This window comes from Sander lucioperca, chromosome 18, assembly GCF_008315115.2.
Source record: "Sander lucioperca isolate FBNREF2018 chromosome 18, SLUC_FBN_1.2, whole genome shotgun sequence".
Taxonomy (NCBI): Eukaryota; Metazoa; Chordata; class Actinopteri; order Perciformes; family Percidae; genus Sander; species Sander lucioperca.
The window spans coordinates 3,319,414-3,332,244 of NC_050190.1; the positions used below are offsets into that span (position 1 = coordinate 3,319,414).

A 12,831-nucleotide genomic window follows, 5' to 3' on the forward strand; every position below is an offset into this window, starting at 1 on the left:
ACGCGTGCAGCCGCGGGCACATGTACGGAATGCGCGCGCAGGCAGGCAGGGGGACAGGTGGATAAAACCCACGCACTGCAGAAAACAAATGGCTCATGTTTTGGTATTGAAATGTTGTTAGTGTTAAATGGAACACTGATTGGGAGTCAGTTTCAGCCTCACAGTGCATGTGACTGTAGAAAGAATAGCACAAATCAGGTGATTTTGTGTGCGCTTGAATTAAAAAGACAGAGGGCCAGATGTACGTACATTTGCGAATGTAGCGTTATCAGCACCATGGCCAACCCGCAGAAAGCGCACGCTGTAATACTTCAGCTTACGTCGTATTTACCAAACCTGCAGTTCATCGGGTAATCAGCGCCTTTCTCCGCCCACTATACCGTAAATTGCGCTGTAGCAAAGCGTTAAGACTTGTGCTATGATAGCCTACGGCTGAGTGCAGACTGCGATATTCCCACTGCTGATGCTATGACTGTTTGAAATGATCCTGATGCCAATATTTGTAAAGTAGCAAGGAGTTTAACAACTGCTGGAATGGAATGTGAACTCTGAGTTGGAGATTCAATGTCATCTTTGATTTCTTCCAGTAACTGTAATATTGCATGGCTGCTTAATCTGTAACGCTTAATGATTTTGTGTTCACTCAACTGAAAAAGTGTGATCCTTGTGGCAAAAATCCTTTCAGCTCGTCTCCTTGGCCTATGTCTTCATCTTGCTCGGATTACTGCTGCCATTTCACCAGGAGGCACATGCGAGGAAACCCGCTTGCAGCGGGTTTAAACCTGCTTTTAAGAAGCGGATCATTTTCACTGCAAAATAGAGGCGCGCTGTCACGGGAGGTTTTTGTACATACCATGGAATACATAATTAGGCGCACTTTACACTTCCCCTCCCATCTCTTTATGGGAAATGCCCACTTTCCCCTTCACCCTCCCATGAATGTATATGCATGACACGGAAAAGCGCAATTTGCCATTTTTAGTTCCCACGACAGGCAGTCTGCGCTTTTACCTCAGTGCGCCCTGTTTGTACATACCTCGCCATGCTTTTACGTGCACGTTGCGAAACAAATACGCCTGAAGTGGGCGCAAAAGTGTTAGTACATCTGGCCCAGAGAGAGAGAGAGAGAGAGAGAGAGAGAAAGAGAGAGAGAGAGAGAGAGAGAGAGAGAGAGAGAGAGAGAGAGAGTTAGTGTGTAGTATAGCGATCAGTACAGTATAGAATCTATATGACACCTATGTATTCAATGCGTGACATTATGAATTTTCTGTAAACTGTTTAGGCAACACGTTTTCTTTGTTCATGCCAATAAAGCAAAATGAATTGAGACAGAGAGAGAGAGAGAGAGAGAGAAAGAGAGAGAGAGAGAGAGAGAGAGAGAGAGAGAGAGAGAGAGAGAAAAGAGAAATAAATAGAGAGCATAAACAAACAAGATAATTTCAAAAGATTGGCATTCTCTCCCCAATCTGCTCATTTCATACAAAATGTGTGTGTGCTTGTGTGTGTGTGTGTGTGTGTGTGTGTGTGTGTGTGTGTGTGTGTGTGTGTGTGTGTGTGTGTGTCAGTGTGAGCGCCTGTCCTACCAAAGCAGAGAATTAGCTCCACACGTTCATTACAGGCATATGTGGGGGGGCCCGAAGGGGGTCTCGCCCAGGGTGTAATTCAATGTAGAACCGCCACTGGGTTACCTGCTCCTCAGATCTCTGCAGGGTAAATCCAGACAGCTAGCTAGACTATCTGTCCAATCTGCGTTTTCTGTTGAACGACTAAAACAAATTTTGTTTTACGAACACATTAGGGTTGGACGATCGAAATTCTGAAGCTGTTATCAACGTATTTTTCCCATGACGATAATTTCAGTAATTTATTCCTGTTGATAGGCCTACTTTCTCCTTAAAAACATTCTACCGTGTGTGTAGTCACGTGACTTTGCCCTGACCAGTCAGCTGCATGGAAAGCATAATGGAGGATAACTCAAACACCGAGTCCAAGTCAACTGAGCAAATTGTGTCCAAAAAAACGCAGGGTCTGTTGTCTGGAAACATTTTGGTTTCAGAAAAGATGTTTGAAGTCCAGTGTAAACACTGTGGAAAAACCGTGTCAGTGACCACAGGTAAACAATCTGTTTCACCACTTACAGCACAATCACTTAACAGAATATGAACAGTGCATGGCTCAAAGAGAGAGGTGTCCATAACTCAAGCCTTTACCAATTAGAGCCTGGATCGGGCCGAATTTTTCCGTCCGAACCCGGCCCGAGCCCGACAGAGCCGTGACCGAACCCAGCCCGAGCCCGTCAGGCATTATGATATTTATGTCCGAGCCCGACACAGTTAAAATCTCGTTGTTTTTTTTCTCATACTAATGACACATGTACGTTTGTTTGTGTGGAAAGCCCGCTTTTATTAAGCAACTGGAAGGCATTCGGAAATGTCAACAGATGAGCGCATCAGCGCACACGGGGGAACAAGCGCACGTTAATAAGTTGTTTAATTTAAAATGTTCAATGTGTTAACCTTTCCTGATCGCTTCGATTCCGACCGTGATCAGAAAACCAGGGGAGACTCGTTACCTCCAGGGCCAACGTTATATAACGTCGGAGTTAAAATCCCGTTTCTGGTGAGCAGATGAATGAACTTGGTTTTCAGTCTGGGGTTTATCTCGGACACCGCACACACTGTGTACAAAACTTAAACTTATTCCACCAACTCTGCTCCGGTTGCATCTACACGTCTGCTTCCTCTTTTCTCTATCTCTCTTCTGCCCACTTTACACACACACTGAGCTCTCTTAAAGGAGCCGCAGCACCATTTTACAACAAATGCCTTATCACGCTGATGTGACTGAGCCCGGCCCGAACCCGACCATCATTTCTAAATATCTGTCCGAACCCGGCCCGGCCCGTCGGGTACTGTCGGGCCCGTCGGGCTCGAGTCGGGTATCCATGCCTTATTACCAATGCTACTTAATATGGAAAGGACTCAAAAAGATGGAAAGAAATAACAGACGCAATTTTTTAACATATCGCGAAGGATATGGCTCCAATAGCTACAATGGATGCAACAAGGTAGCTGCGGAACTGAAGTTTGTTCAGTACTTTGCAGCCACATCAGACCTCTGGTCAAGTAGGACAATGGACCCATACTTGAGCCTTATTTTGCTGTACTTTGTACTTTGACGATGAATGGTAGCTGCACAACAAATGCCTTGAGACGGCATATTTTCCAGTCGATCACACGTCAGAGAGGAATGCACAGAGCCTGAGAGATATGCTTTCTATGTGGGAACTCACGGAAGAAAACCTCGTGGCCGTTACGACAGACAACGGCGCTAATGTTGTCAAAGCTGCACAGCTCAATGGATGAACTCGGCAGTAGTGTTTTGGACACAGGCTGCACCTTGCAATCGGTAAGTGCACATCAGCTTAAACGACACAATGCTAAAATATTCAATAATCTAATTGGGAAACACTACATTGAGTCATCATTAGAGTAGAAATATAAAAATGCTCTAATAGTGCCAATAATCTGATTTGTTTAAGTAGTTTAAGAGGTGTTTATCCTCTTTTATTAAGTTATTTTTGCTTTGCTTTGAATTAGAAATATAAATATTTGAGCCTATTTACAGTATAAACCTTGCCAATGAACTATGAGGACAAAAAATGAATCACAAAATTAAATTAATTAAAAAAATTAAATTATCGTTCATTTTTCGTTATCAAGGTAAAATGTGCAATTAATTGTGATTTTGATTTTAGGTCATATAGTGCAGCCCTAGCATGTTCTGCCAAAACAAGTTCCTTTCCGAGGCTGATTTGCAGAGGCACCGTCATTGTGCCCGGGGCTTAGCACCGCCCAAGACGATTGTGATTGGTTTAAAGAAATGCCAATAAAGCAGAGCACGTTTTTCTTCCATCCCGGAATGCTGTGTGGACTAGCCAAACTTTCCTCCGCAGCGCTGTGGAGGAAGGTCTGGCAATGTGAGACTAGCCATTTTGCAATCCGTGTTGCTTCCAGCGTCGTTACAACATCCACAAAATCCTTTTTTTAGACTGTTGTTTCTTCCACCATCTAATATTGCCACAGAAACGAGACGACAGAGTCCACAGCCACACTAGCAGCTCTGTGAGGCTGTAATCAGACGCTAAATGCTTTGTTTAGTTTGTTAGCATGCTAACATTTGCTAATTAGCACTAAACACGGATGGGAATGTCATTAGTTTTGCAGGTATTTGGTTATAAACCAAAGAATTGGACAAATTCAAATATTAACTGATGGTGGCCTTAGATGAAAAGTTGAAATGACTGGATAAGGGTGTGCACTGAAGTTTTAAAAACGTCAAAATGTAAATGAGGTCTGGTTTTGTTCTGATTGGAGCAGTGGCATCTTGATTTGAGTAATCACAGGTTGCGTTTGTTCGCCTCGTTCAGCGAAGCCACTCATTCTAATGAGCGCACTAGACTCCCAGCTGCCTCTGTTTGGGTTCACATTATTTACTGAGCAATTAGCCATGAAGCACACGCTTTGAGCGCAAAGTGATTGTAAAAAGTGATAGAGCAACTCACTCCTTACTTACAGCAAGTACACACACACACACACACACACACACACACACACACACACACACACACACACACAAACGCACACACAGGATGCCTGAAAACTATATTTTTAACTATATTATTTATGTCTCATTCAATGACACACAGTAACCAGAGTTTACATTTTAGTCAGCAACTTACAGCTGATGTGATAAAAAAGTCTTGCTATCCAGCGTGTAGTGGAGTTCAAAGACTGAAGGTCAAAGAAAATAGAGCTGAGAATAGAAAGGACAATTGGTTTTGGTTTATCCTTGCTGAGCTGAACTAGGTGAGATTTTGATGGACTCATGCATTAATATCATCCGTCTAAAATAAAAAAGAGGCTGCAAAGGTGTCCCATCCATCTCTGATGGAGGTGACTTTTTGCATATTACCTTTACTTAGTTTTGTGATTTGTTTTTTTTTGTCTGAAATACATGTTGTAAATTTTCAAAAGAATCCTAACACTAAGCTAACGTTATGTCCAATGTTACGTGTGTTAGCTTAATTTACAGACATGTAGTTAGCCTAAAAGTGACATTTGGATATTTGACTTGGTAACTAAATGCTTGCTGCAAATGTAACGTCGGACATAACGTTAGCTTAGTGTCAGGATACCACAGTCTCCCCATTCTTCCTGCTGATTCCTCACATTTGCATCCACTTTTGTTTCCGTAAAAGCTCGGTTTTCGGGTCAGCAGCTTATAAAAATTTAAGTCATGGGTTCTTTACATTGTTGGTAGTGAATATTACAACACAGCAGCTTTTAGGCATTTTTCTGTGGTTTGCTACCACACAAAATTGATGAGGAGGCTCCGTCACACAATACAAGGAGACCGGAGTGTTGTTCTCTCCCCAACCCCCACCTGTTGGGCGTGGCTTTCAGAGTATGACGCGATGCGCTCTGTCGCTATTGTGCATCATTAGTCTGTCTTGCACTGGTTCTGCGCTCCCTACCAGCTGATGTAAGTTAGGGACTGTTTGTTATTTATTTCAGGGGCCACTGGAGGAGTTTTGGGACCTTCAGTCAAAATAGACGTGACCCTCCCTTCACCAGCAATAAATTTTGGATGACCCTCCAAAATGATATGGAAAAAAGAGATGATCCTCCCAACAATTTATTGATGCCCTCTGTACTGGTTTGAGCTTGGCAAAGACATACAGATGGATATTTTTTTTTTTAGAGCCATGATATATGTGACTAAACCTCTGCATTCTCATCTTACGCATCCCACTCCTCTGTTATGGTGGCCATTTCAGTAGATTTACTCACTGACATTGTTGTGGAAACACAATAAGCATGGAAACTAAATGCACACTTCCTGCATTACTGCATTACTTCAAATACTAAGTTTCTCATCTAGTAAACTAGTATTCACATGAAATAAAACAATAAAACATTGAGACCATTCAGCAAAGCACACTGGTTGCTATGGACTCGTCACTAGGCTTCCTCAGTCATTGTATATTTTAGCATATAGGTAAAGCTGCCAAAGCTGAACATTATCCAAAACTCCATTTCTCAGACGAGCGTCAATTTGGGAGCTTGCATGCTACCACTCCTTCCTTCTCAAATGCCTTGAAAAGGCTGTCGTTTATACGGGACCGAAAGGATATTTGAGTCGGGTATGGCTGCAGCCTGGAGACCTCCCGTCTCATGCCCTCCCGGCTTGGTGCAGTCCGCAAGCTTTGACTTTTCAAAATAAAAGCTTGCGTCTGATATGTTTTTGTACGATGTTTGGATGTTTTTGAACTAAACAGTACGGCAATCATGCTAATGAATACAATTATTTTTTCATCAGATGTCTTAGTTACAACACGATGGAACTAGCAAAGCAGTTTTGTGTTTATATGTGCGAGTGGGATTTATTCAGTTTGGGAAATCCCACGGTCTCTTAAGCTACAGCTCAAATTGTCTGGCTGACTAAATAGGGAGGGACCATCTGCTAGTGCTAGGGGCCAAGACTGAGAGCGCTACATGGAGCTACATGGATAAATATGCACCAAACAAGCCACTTTGAAATGTTGCTGTTCTCACGAAATACAAAAGTTGGGTGACCTTCCCCCCTAGACTAAAACAAATTGGATGACCCTCCCCTCAACAAAGAATAAAAAGACATGACCCTCCCCTATTTTCCTCCGGTGGTCCATTCCATAAATACCGAACGGTCCCTTATGGACACAAATCTCCCCAGACTGAAGGTTGTGGGTGATGGAACTCTGACTGTCCTGATGCAGAGAACTGGACCTGTTTCATCATGGGAAACAGGGAAAATGATTAGGCTGTGACTCAGCCCCTCGGTGGAGACGAGGCCTGCATGGTTGACATCATTTTGACATCTACCTGGGGAGCTCTGTGATTGGCCGGCGGTCCCGTGGAGAGGGTTCTCATTACAGCCTGTTGTTTTGATATCTCCCGGCTCCAGACCTCGCTCAGCACTTTCCGCTCGCTTAACTGACAACGGCAGCTTGCAGAAAAATGATACTGAGACATGCTCAGCCTGTTAACAAATAACCCTGCTGCTTACTGTACATTTACACATTACGCCTCTGCTTGATCAGTAAATGTTAAAGTGCAGTCAGTTTAAATTAATTCAGCACGAGAACAATCTGAAATCAATGAGCAGAAACACCATCAACTTGTTATATATATATATATATATATATATATATATATATATATATATATATATATATATATATATATATATATATATATATATATATATAGCCATGCTGTGGTTCTGTGAGTGATTGGTGGCTCTATTCTCAGTATCAACACTTGATTTTTTTTGCAAGTCTATTGTATCTGAATCTATTGTAGCAGGATCTATAAACAAACAATCTTCCCTTTTCCTATAATGATAAATCAGAGATGTTTAAAAAAAAAGGGTAAGCTAACACAGTGCTAAATGAAGGTGGAGAATGGAGGGAATGGAAGTCACTGGCGCTGCTCTTAATGTCAGCCAATTCGACTGTTAAATTGCTTTATATAACAAATTTTAAAACAACCAAGTCAAGGAATTTCTTCTTCTAGCAAAATGCAAGGTGTCTTATGATTCGTCAATTTTTCGATTAACAAAGTTATTGAGCAACAGTTTTGATAATTGATTCATCTTTTATTTTTTAGGGGGCAAAAATAATGTTGGACTGTTGATTTGACCACAAAAAAGCCATTTCAATGCTTCATCTTTTGGCCCTGGTAAAATTACACTTAAAAAGTTTCATTCTTTTCTGACGTTTTCCAGATAAAACAACAAATGGATTAATCAAGCATATAATCATCAGGTAATGTGAATAATTGTTAGCTGTAGCCCTAGTTATGGGATACCAGATGTAGTTTATTCAGATTAGCTACAAATCTCTCCATTAAACTACATTTAAAAGAAGGGAAAATGCTTCTGTATAGAGAGTAGCAGAAACAGACACTAAAATGACACTGGATGTACTAAATATGAGACTTCTATCCTCCTATGCATAATCCACATTGCCTTTGTCTCTTTCTTCAAATTCATTCACATATGTAATGGATATGTGAATGAAACTTTGTATTTTTTGCAAGTTAGTTTGAGTTTCTTTTTTCAACTTTTGACCTGCTTGTCCCCCTCCGACAAACCTGTCTCAAGTTGTAGATGTGTGAAGTATTTTTCTGTACTACTACCTACTTCTACAATCAGTGAGAGGTAATGCCCTTTGCCTGGATTGTCTGAGGTGTCCAAAAATATTGCCACCACTGTTTATTGAAAGTTATTCTACTTTAAGTAAATAGGTTTTAACGCATCCTCAAGTCAGTAATCATGCAGCAGGGTAAATCATGCAGGGGAGGCTCTCTTGTTCCAGAGAAAAATACACTTAGACAATTACCTTGGTCCGCCATGTTATGTCTTGTCTTTTTATTTCTTCATGTTTTCCCTGCAGCCATGAATATTCAGGAAGAAGATATTTATGGCTGCTAATGAATATTCTGCACAAAGTCTGCTTCGCAAATTAGGTGAGCGGGGGGAATTGGATAGCCACTAGGTGCTTTTCTCAAGGCAACAACAGAGAGAAAAATCCACCAACCCTGCTTCTGAAAGATTGTTATTACTATAGTTTACATGCCTACAGTCACAGATAATATGTATATAAAGGAATGTGCTGCAGAGAGAAATTGGATCATTGCACTATAATATATCATGAGCACACCAATAATCTTTTTTAGATTTCGCAATCCTTGAAATTGTGGGACATTGTCAAATTTAACATATGTTTTACCATATAACATACAAACAATGTTTAAGGATAGAGAAGGGGGATATTATTTAAGAGGTACATTTATGTTTAAACAACCTCTTGTATGAACTACTCTAAAAATCATGAGTGTTTCAGATTGTGGGGTGACCTTGTGGAATGGACTGAACGATGAAATCAAACCGAGCCATAGTATGATACAGTTCAAAAATAGATTCAAGAAAACAATACTTTACCAATACAGAAAAAAGGAGAACTAAATATAGAAATGTAAATTTAATGTACGTGTATAGTTGTGTAATATTGTTGTGTGTAAATGTTTTATGACCTACAATTTTTGTATGCTGTATATGCATATCTATTTTTTTTTTCTGTAATAATATGATATTGTGAAGTAGGGGCAGGTCTATATAAGCATTATGCTTACACTTGCTCTTTCTCAAACTTATCCTTTTTTTAATCTTTGGTAAAAGCTGATTTGTCTATGTTTGTGATTTTATCTTTGTCTTTTTGTTTTGTTTTGGTTTTCTCTTTTACAACTTACTGTTTGTTCGAGATAAATAGAAATATCAAATCAAAATCAAATAAAATATCTGGCGGATGCTTTCAAAACGTGGTCGGAATCCCTCCATCCATGTGAGCCAAACTGATCTCATGTTGGTGATAAAGCTTCTTAGTAAAGTATCAATAGCAGAGCAAAGAGCAGACACAATAATCTATAAGCAGTTTGATTCGCCCTGCAAGCATTTTCATAAACTTGTGGATGTGGACGTTTTCTCAAGGACAGTCTGTTCTGGGCTCCTTTCTCACTGCTCTCAGGAGCAAATGAATCCCTTCACGCCAAAAGCACACAAAAAAGCAAAAAATGAAATCTATTTTTAGCGGTTCATTAAAGCCACTTCGATGTTGAGCACCGCACCAACATTCCGATTGGAGTTAGGGGAGGTATATGTGTGTGTGTGTGTGTGTGTGTGTGTGTGTGTGTGTGTGTGTGGGGGGGGCGGGGGGCATGTTCCACTCACCATTGAAATTGAATGCTTGCATTTTGAACATGCAACTCCAGCATTACTAATGAGGATGTGTAGCGTTAATCAAAAGGCACTGCCGTGGGTGCCAATCAACATGATTACAGAGGAACTGGTTAGGATCACCGCAGCAAAGGATGCTGGAAGCTGGGCACATGATTGTGTGTTAGGGTGTGTGTGCATGTGTAAAAAAAGGAGCGAGGGATAAAGGAAGATAAATAGGGACAGAGAGACAGGTGGGTATTGGGTAACAATTGCTTAAAGTCCCCCTCCACTCAAAAATGTGTTTTTCTAATGTTTATGTCCCTTAAAATGTCTGAACTTGACCATACTACATTATGTATGTGCAAAGTTTGTCACTAGAGAGGTGTTTTCAAACTTCTCTCCTGAAGGGGGAGATGTCCGTGCACTTCACTTAAATCTGAGATTCAAACGTATCATGCTAGTTTGATAAGGTATGTCACTAATCTGTAAACCAACCGCTGTTTAATTTGCAAAAGCCAGCAAAGAAACCTGAAAGCTCCAGCGCAGAGCGAAAACACACTGTCATCATCGCTGTCAGCCACTGCCACAGTGGCGCTTCTAGACCATTTCAAATGGAGGGGACAGAATGGGGACACATGCGATTTTAGTGGTACTAAATATTTTAAGCACAAGCTTTCCACCATCCCTTCATAGGTTTGGTTCTACAAAAGACTAACGATACACATATAACAATAAACACAAGAATACTCATTCAGTGTTAACCTACTTTTCATCTATCACTGCACATGAATAATATGCCCTCTATGGGGATAAAGGTGGGGTTAAAAATGTATGAAAATATTTGCCTCAGAAGTGGGTCGAGGCTTAGTATAATGGGGGAATGCCCCCACCTCCAGCGACACCAACAGACTAAATGCACTGACTGAAGTAATTATCTTTTAATTTTTATGCAGCAAAAATGAAAAATAGTATGTTTAGAACGTTGTTATAAACTGAATACTAGTTGGCTGCTTCATTGTCTCCAAAGCTGAACGTTGCTGTTTTCTTTTCTCAGCTTTGACGTAAAACGCATCACTGGAGCTTCTGCGTGCGAAAGTTGCCGGACTACACCATTTAGTAAACATAGTCATACTGAGAAATACAGAGAGGGTTTTGTGGAGCTGATAATCTTAATTAGCTTTGTATCAACTCATTTGGCAATGGCTTGAATGTAACGGACGTTCATTAATATAGAATAGTCGCACACTATAGATATTTTTCACAGCAGACATGTTGACATGTCATAGTAGGAAAAGCACAGGTGTATTCAAAACCATTAATAATGGCTGCATTCCTCTTAGGAGAGGTCCTGGTATTGTTCATGCTGACTCACTGAAATAGCTTACTGGGACACTTGATGGAATTGAGCCATCGTTAAGGTTATCAATTATAGCTGTGCTTTTCCTACTATGACAAGTGAAAATGTCTGCTTTGAAAAAGGTCCATAGCATTAAATGCACTACTGCTGGAATTAATAAGGGTGTTTATGTTACTCAGTTTATACTATACCCATGCACTTGAGTTATTAGAACTAGGCTTGATTTGCTGTTGTAATCATTTTATTTACACCAAATCTTTTAAACTACCGACAAATCAGTGTCTCCTGGGAGGCCCGCTTGAATGCCTGGGTGTCTCACATTGAATTTATGTTTGTTTGTGGAGCTTTGAATTGAGCAATAAATTGAAAATTGAAATATAAATTATCTACAAAAAAAAAAACTCATTTTATTTCACTCAAAAAATAAATTCTGGATTTAGGTTTCGTATATCTCCACATGCAAATAATAAAGACTAAACAAAACAAAACAAAACAGACAGAAAAGGAAAGACAAACTATTGTGCCTGTCAGACCCAGTTCACCCCCAGAGGCATAAAAACATCTCACTCCAAAAACCGGAAAAGACAGAGAGAATAGAAAATCAAGATGACGAACAGACTCAGGTGACAAGGCAGCAGAAACCAAATGAAGTCAAGTTTGCTACTGACTGTGAGTGTGTAATGAAGTGTGTGTATTTTTGAGGGGAAAAGCTAAAACTCCCTTCCTCTGTCTAAGTCTCCTCCTCCTGTCGGGCATGTTTGGGTATCATGGTGATTGGAGGGGAGCGGCAGCTCTGCAGGCATCTGCTCATTTTGTTAGGAGCCGTGTGCAAGTAAACACTTTTAGCTCGCTACCATCTGTCCAAGCTCAGATCTGCGTGAGAGTTGGCAGACTTGGCTGGAAGAGACAGAGAGGAGGGAAGAAAGCAGAGGAAATGTGATAAAAGGAAACTAGAGACAGGGAGAAAAGAGTGGAGGGAGAACAGGGATTTCTGTGAATGTCAAATGTTGTTGTTTCTTTGCAAAATGTCCCGCAACAATCAAACAATATAGTGCCAACCCTGACTTATGGCAAACCTAAACCACCTCCAACAACCAAATTACTGCGGAAAGAAGTGTGCACAACAGATAAACAAAACATAAAAAAGGTTTTTATTGCCTAATAAAACCAAATGAGAAAACTATTTGTCTGCATTATAGGGATGTTCATCAATGACCATGACTCTAGAACTAATTAAGAGAAATGTATTTGCAAGGTTGAGAGTCCCAAATATGTTGACCCACGGTGCAATAAGGACAAGTACAACAAGTATATTATAAAAGATAAGAAATATATACAAATTAAGATAAAAAAGAGAGGTCATAAATAAAAAAAATAAAAAATATAAAGATAAGTCCAACCGAGAGCTAGACTTCTGCTGGCCGCTAGCCGACTAGTGACTGGGGAACCATATATTGTGCACATTACACAGACGTTGATACAAGGAATTTCTTTTTTTCTACAATATAAACGTCATTACTTATCAACTATCAACTTAAGCTCTGTGTCATTTGTGTCGTTGGTTTGTTTACCACTCAAAGTGGGATCTAGTTGGTCTAGCTTTCTGACGTTAGCACTGATTCCCACTAGACATTAAAATGTGTGCATGTTCTTAA

The 12,831-nt window shown here is 40.4% G+C and overlaps 1 long non-coding RNA gene across 1 annotated transcript; it reads right to left on the minus strand.

Moving 5' to 3' along the window:
• Positions 1 to 2,698: 2,698 nt before the first annotated feature.
• LOC116036770 lies at positions 2,699 to 10,654 on the minus strand. The gene is made up of 3 exons (XR_004101711.1): positions 10,525 to 10,654; positions 9,347 to 9,352; positions 2,699 to 2,710 (listed from the first exon to the last, which is right to left on the minus strand). It is a non-coding gene; the product is annotated as an uncharacterized LOC116036770 (long non-coding RNA).
• Positions 10,655 to 12,831: the final 2,177 nt, after the last annotated feature.